At 39.1% G+C, this 6737-nt stretch overlaps 1 protein-coding gene across 1 annotated transcript in view; it reads right to left on the reverse strand.

Moving 5' to 3' along the window:
* The window catches only part of TERF2 (telomeric repeat binding factor 2), a 24584-nt gene that overhangs the window by 11705 nt on the left and 6142 nt on the right, over nt 1-6737 (reverse strand).

Below are 6737 nucleotides of genomic sequence, written 5' to 3' on the forward strand. Positions count from 1 at the left end.
GTGGGCAGGGAGGCGATTTGCTGACCACAGAGTTCTGCTAGTTCCATTCAGGAAAGGCCTGAGGCCAGTTCTGTAGGAGAATCAACACAACCTCTCAGTACCATAAGCCCCAGCTGGCAATTCCAGTTAAAGTGTGCAGGGAATTGCTGAGACAAAACAACCAGAGGCAGGCAAAGTTAGACGACAAAAAGTTCCAGGTAGGATGAGAAAGTCATATCAGCCACAGAGAAAAATAAGTCTTTTGGTAAAGAAACTCCAAGAGAATATATGGAGAGGGAAAAATAACAGTAATTGAAAATTTAAAAGGATATTTAAAAAACATGACTTCTTTTAAAAATTAGAAAAGCCAGGGGAAAAATGGGAGCACTTCCAGTTATCTAACAGGATAGAGTAGCTACCTCATATTCAGTCTCAAGAGAGGTGTCAGACACATAAGCGCGTATATAAAAAAAGGGGGGGGGGGGGGAAAACGGGTTCAGAGATATTTTCAATCTTCACAGGGAAGAATTTAAGGAGAAACACCAAGAGAAGGAGGACTAGCAAGGCAAGTCAGTTTAAGTACTAATCTCTGGTGATGGTATCAACATGCTGAGCGCAGCCCAAAAGGGCAAAAAAAAAACTGATGTCAAGTGCTCTTGAACAGCAGGCACAACCATAAGTTCTTGCTGCCCAGCGAAGGTACAGTCTTTCAATTTAATCAGATGACCATTTTCACTTTTACATCATTTTCAGCAGAAAATTATACTAAGACTATACTTACTTTCTTGCATACGAAAGGTTTTACCTGTTATAAATCATTTAGGTCGTATTATGTTTTAAAATTTTATTTGTATACAGTACAATTATTTTTTTTCGGGGGAGTGTACTGTTCTAACACATGTATTGACTCCTGTAACCACCACAATGATACAAAAACCACACATACACAGACCTCCCTTGTGCTGCCTGCCCTGCTGTAGTCGCCACCCCTTGCCCCATCCCTAACCCCTGGCAACCACTGATCTTTTGTTTTGGCTCATTAAGAATGTCATATAAATGGAATCATAAATGGCCCTCAATATAATGGCTTCCTTCCCTCAGTATAATGCCTTTGAGAGGGGCAATACCAGTAGTTGTTACATTAGCAATAGTTCCTTTCTTATTGCTGAGCAGTATATCTGATTGTATGGATCTACTACAGTTTATCCATTCATCCACTGAAGGACGTTTGGGTTGTCTGTGATTTTTGGTGATTATGAATAGAGATGCTAAAACATTCTTGTACAGGTTTTGATGTGAACATAGCATTTCTCTAAGATAAACACTGAGAAGGGGATTGCTGGGTCATACGGAAAGTATGTTTAACGTCGTAAGAAATGGCCACACTGTTTTCCTCAGTGGTTTTACCATTTTGCATTCCTGTCAGCAATGTATGAAAGTTCCAGTTGCTCTACACCCTCACTAGCGCTTGTTAATGTTAGTATTTTTTTAAGTTTAGCCATTCTACTAGGTATGTCCTAGTATTCATTGTTGTTTTAATTTGTACTTCCCTATTAACTAAATAACGTTGAGCATCTTTTCATGTGCTTATTCACCATCTGCATGTTTTCTTTGGTGAGTCTTTTGCCCATTTTTAAAATAAGGTTGTTTCCTTTTGAGAGTTCTATATATAGGATATAAGTCCTTTGTCAGATATAAAATTTGCAAATATGTTGTCCTATAGCTTGTCTTATTCTCTTAACAGTATTTTTCTCAGAATACAAGTTTTAAATTTTGATGAAGTCCAGTTTGTCAGTTTTTTCCTCTTATAGGTTATACTTTTAGCATCATATCTAAGAACTTTTTGCCTAAGTCCAAGACATCAAGATTTTCTTTCGTGTTTACTTCTAAAAGTTTTATAGCTTTACATTTTACATTTATATTATGATCCATTTTGAATGAATTTTTGCATGAGTTTTTCAAGGTTCATTTTTTGCATAGAAGCATCCAGTTGTTTCAATACCATTTGTTGAAGACCATCCTTTTTCCATTGAAGTGCCTTCACATTTTTGTCAAAAATCACTTAGTCACATTTGTGTGGTTCTATTTCTGGACCCTTCTGTTCTACTAGTCTATATGTCTGTGGTCACGTGAGTACTTGGACTCATGGATAGTTAAGTCCTCCAATTTTGTTCTTTTACAAAACGTTTAGTTCCTCTGCCTTACCATGTGTATTTTAGAATCAGTCCGTATCTACAGAAAATCCTACTGAGATTGTGATTGGAATTATATCTATAGGTCAGTTGGAGAAAAATGACATTAATTATATATTGTCTTCTAATTCATGAACATAGTATGTCTTTCCATTTATTAGGTCTTGATTTTTCATCAGCATTTTGATTTTTCCACATGCAGATCCTGCACATTTTGCTAGACTTATACCTAAGTATTTCTTTTTCTTTTTCTTTTTGGAGCTACAGTAATCCAGTTATCCAGTTTGGTTTTTCTGCAGTTTCAGTTACCTGCAGTAAACTGCAGTTCGAAAATATTCTATGGAAAATTCCAGAAATAAAAAGTTTGTTTTAAATTGCAGTTCTAAGTAGCATGATGAAATCCCAGGCCACCCTGCTTTGTCCCTCCTGGGATGAGAATCATTCCTTTGTCTGGCGTATCCATGTTGTACCTGCCTGTTAGTCACTTAGTAGTCACTTGGTTATCAGATAGATTGTTGTAGTATTGCAGAGCTTGCATTTGAGTAACCCTTATTTTACCTAATAAGGCTCCAAAGCACAAACAAGTGATGTTAGCAATTAGGAGATGCCATAGGTGTATATATAGGAAAAAAGTGTATATAAGATTGGTACTGTCTGTGGTTTCGGGCACCTACTGGGGATCCTGAATGTATCCCCCACAGATAAGGGGGGGGGGCTGCTGTATTATAAATAGCACTGTTTCGGTAATTTTATTTCACATTGTCACTGCTATTATATGGAAATATGATTGATTTTTGTGTGTTGATCTTGTATCCTGCTATCTTGCTCAACTATTTAATACAGTTTTTAAAAATATAGTCTATGGGATTCTCTATACAGACGATCATGTCATCTGTAAATAGAGACAATTTTATTCCTTCCTTTCTAATCTCTTGCTTTTTATTTTTCAACTTACTCATTAGCTACGTCTTCCAATATGATATAGAATGTAAGTGGTGAAAATGGATTCTTGCCTTGTTTTGGATCTTAAGGGCAAAGCATTTATCTTCCACCATTAAGTATAAGCTTAGCTGTATGTAGGTTTTTTGTAGATTCCTTTTATCAGGTGAGGAAATTCCCTTTGATTCCTAGTTGCCAAGTGTTTTTTTGTTTGTTTTTCCCATGAACTAATGCTGAATTATGTCAAATGCTTTCTGGCATCAACTGATACGATCAGATAGTTTTTCCTTTAGATACGGCGGATTACATTGATTGATTTTCAAATATCGAACCAGCCTTGCATTCCTAAGCTTTAGGTTCCACACTCTGCCACACTAACTGCATCTGCATCCAGAGCTAAGCAGCAGGGTAGACAGTAAAAAAGGCAATGGAATCTGTTCCAACTTCCGGTGATCACAGCTCCACTGCTAAAGAGAAAAGGGTCCTCTCCCTTCAGTTTCAGGTGCCTGCCCTGCTGCCACTGTTACCACTGGGCCACTGCTGCCACCAGTGTAGTACTGTCTGGGTGCTGGGGTAGAAGAGAAGGGAGAAAAGGAACAAACAAACAAACTGGAATTTCTCCCACCCTCTCTGGCCCTTAGGAGATTTCTTTCCTGTGCCTCAGACCAGAGAGAACCTCTCTTCGAGTTCTTTCTGTTCACGTGTAGAGTGCACTTCCAGGTTTCAGGAGCCTTCAAGTCCAGCCCAGGCAATACTGGAGAGGGAAAAAATAGTAAACTACTCATCACCGGTTTGGCGGACCTTCAAATTCTGGTCTTCTTCCCACCTGCTTACTACCATTTACATTTATTTATTTATTTTTTATTTTTTTAAATTTCAAGTATACAGTACATTGGTTAGACATCTACATAGTTAGTAAAATGATCCCCCCGCATTGCTCCCTCCTTTCCCTGACCCTTCACCTTGCCAATGTATTAATGCTAACTGCATTCCTAAGTCTTGCTTCCCATTCCCGTGACCATCCGTCAGCTACTAATTTGTACTTCTTTAACCCTTCACCCATTCTCTCAGCCTCCCAAACCTCCTCTCTGTCCGTCACCAAATTGTCCACTATATTTGTGAGTGTTTTTGATTAGTTTGTTCTTTTTATTTCTTAGATTCCGCATATAAATGAAATCATATAGTGTTTATCTTTTTCTGACTTAAATACCTTCTAGGTCCATCAAAGCAATATCTTTTTCCATCCTTTTCATATGCTGGGGTCTTGTTTTATCTTTTCAGCCACTCTTGGTTGAAGCACTTAATTCTTTTCTATTTAAGGTACTGATTGATAGGAATATAGTTACCACCATTCTTTATTCCTGTTTTTGATACATGTTTTTTCTTCTTAAAGAAGTCCCTCCAACATTTCCTTAATACTGGCTTAGTGGTGATAAATTCCTTTAGCTTATTTTTATCTGGGAAGCTCTTTATCTATCCTTCAACTCTAAATGATAGCTTTGCTGGATAAATTATTCTTGGTTGTATATCCCGGGTCATCATCCTGTCGAATATTTTTTGCTAAGCCCTTCTGTCCTGCATAGTTTCTTTTGAGAAATCAGCTGCCAGTCTTATGGGTGTCCCCTTTTAAGTAATTCTTTCTTTTTCTCTTGCTGCTTTTAATTTTCTTTGTATTTAACCTTTGGCATTTTAATTATGATGTGTCTAGGTGTGGGCCTCTTTGGATCCCTGATTTTTGGAATTCTCTGAGCTTCCTGGGGTTTTATATCCATTTCTTTCACCAAGTTAGGGAAGTTTTTCATCATTATTTCTTCAAACAGCTGTTCATCATCTTGATTTTCTTCTGTTATGCTGATCAGATGAATATTTGGAGCCTTAATAGTGTCCCATATCCTCCTTAAATTATTTTTATAGTCTTGGCATCTTTTTTCTTGCCATTCTGGTTAAGTGTCTTGACTGGCTTTCCTGTCCTCTAGATAGGGCATTTGATCCTCTTCTTTATTCACTTTGTTTATTCCTTTGTTTATTCCATTTAATACACTTCTCATCTCAGATAATGTGTTCTCCATTTCAGACTGGTTCCCTTTTATAATTTCCATTTCCATTTTTCTCTCTTTGTTGGAGTTCTCTACAATTCCTAAAAGTTCATTGAGCATCTTTATAACTAGTGTTTTGAACTCTGCATCTGTTAGATTGTTTGACTCCATTATATCTGGACTCTGTTCTGTTCTGTCATATGGTTTCTGCTTCTTTTTCTTCCCAATTTGGCTGCCTTTCCGTGTGTTTCTATATAGTACGCAAAGCTCCTAAGTCTCTTAGTCTTATTAGTGTATATTTGTGAAGTAGGTGTCCAGTGGCACAGTCCTGAGAGGGGTTCAGCTGCTGGCCAAATTTAGCCCAAGCCTCTACCCCTCTGGGGCCACCTGTTAAGATTCAGCTAGCAATCCACAAATGCTGTGCTTATAGTTGCCTCAAAAGGCCACACCAGAAACCAAGGCCAGCTGTCTCTACCAGTGTGAGTCTCAGCAAGGAGCGCCTGACTTGCTGAGGATACACCTGGATATGGCTTAGGTGGGGCCCGAGTTGGGGGAGGCGGGGTTTCAGGGAATCCTCTGGGCGGAGTGACCTCTGTTATCCAGTTTGATGACATCATAGCTATGGTGGTCCTGTGTCCGGCACACTGGGAGAGGGGAGGGCTCAACAGGGACCAATGGATACCGCTGGCACTTCTGTACTGAACGAATCTTGCCTCAGCCCTCATTCCAACAATGTCTCCCTATAAGTCCGTGGTGCCCCCTGAGCGCAGCCGAATGGGCACTGGTGCTCAGAGCAAGCAGGTCCATCCCCATGAAAATCCGCTTGTGGACGTGGCCCCTTGATGAGGCATCTGCCTCCACCACTCAGGACCGGGCATCCCTGCGTCCTCACCCCATCCTACCTTCTGCCGTTGCAGGGTGCTTTCTTGGATTTCTCCACAGTTGTATGGCTTGTTCATCTAGATCCCAGGTGATTTTTCCTTGCTGCTGCTCCTTGTTTCCGTCACAACTTTGATTTGGTCACCAGAGGGATAAACAGAGCCTCTATCATCTACGCCAGTTTTCTCTCTCCCTACCATTTACATTTCTGAGTCCTTAGATAGCTGCTCCACGCACTTTGTCCAGGACTTATACTTGTAGCATTAAGAGAAACAGAAGAGAATATGCTTAATCTATCCCAGAACTGAGGCAAAGGTCCTACTATATTTATTTTGTGAAGCAAGAAAGGAAATGTGAATTTTTTCAAAATCTAAAAGTCTGCCTCCAAAGTGTGCTATGGGCTTATTTTTTAAAACTATGTATTAATTTACTGTGAGGTTTTTTTTTTTAAGAGATGAATCATTGCTTTTCCACTTGAGAGTGTTCAGAAATAAGTGTAATTTCTTCTCTATGTATCTGTTAAGGTTCTTGGGGTATAAGCAATAGCAATGGTCTGTCGCTAACTTAAACAAAAAGGAAATTCCAAGCAGATTTTCAACAGAGATGAGATAGATTTATGCTGGGGAAAATGACAGAAAATGCACAGAAAGAGAAAACCAAACTCACAGAAGTGACAAAAGGCTAAAGAAGCAAACTCAGAAAGAAACCAGGC

Source organism: Pteropus alecto, unplaced genomic scaffold, assembly GCF_000325575.1.
Source record: "Pteropus alecto unplaced genomic scaffold, ASM32557v1 scaffold42, whole genome shotgun sequence".
Taxonomy (NCBI): domain Eukaryota; kingdom Metazoa; phylum Chordata; class Mammalia; order Chiroptera; family Pteropodidae; genus Pteropus; species Pteropus alecto.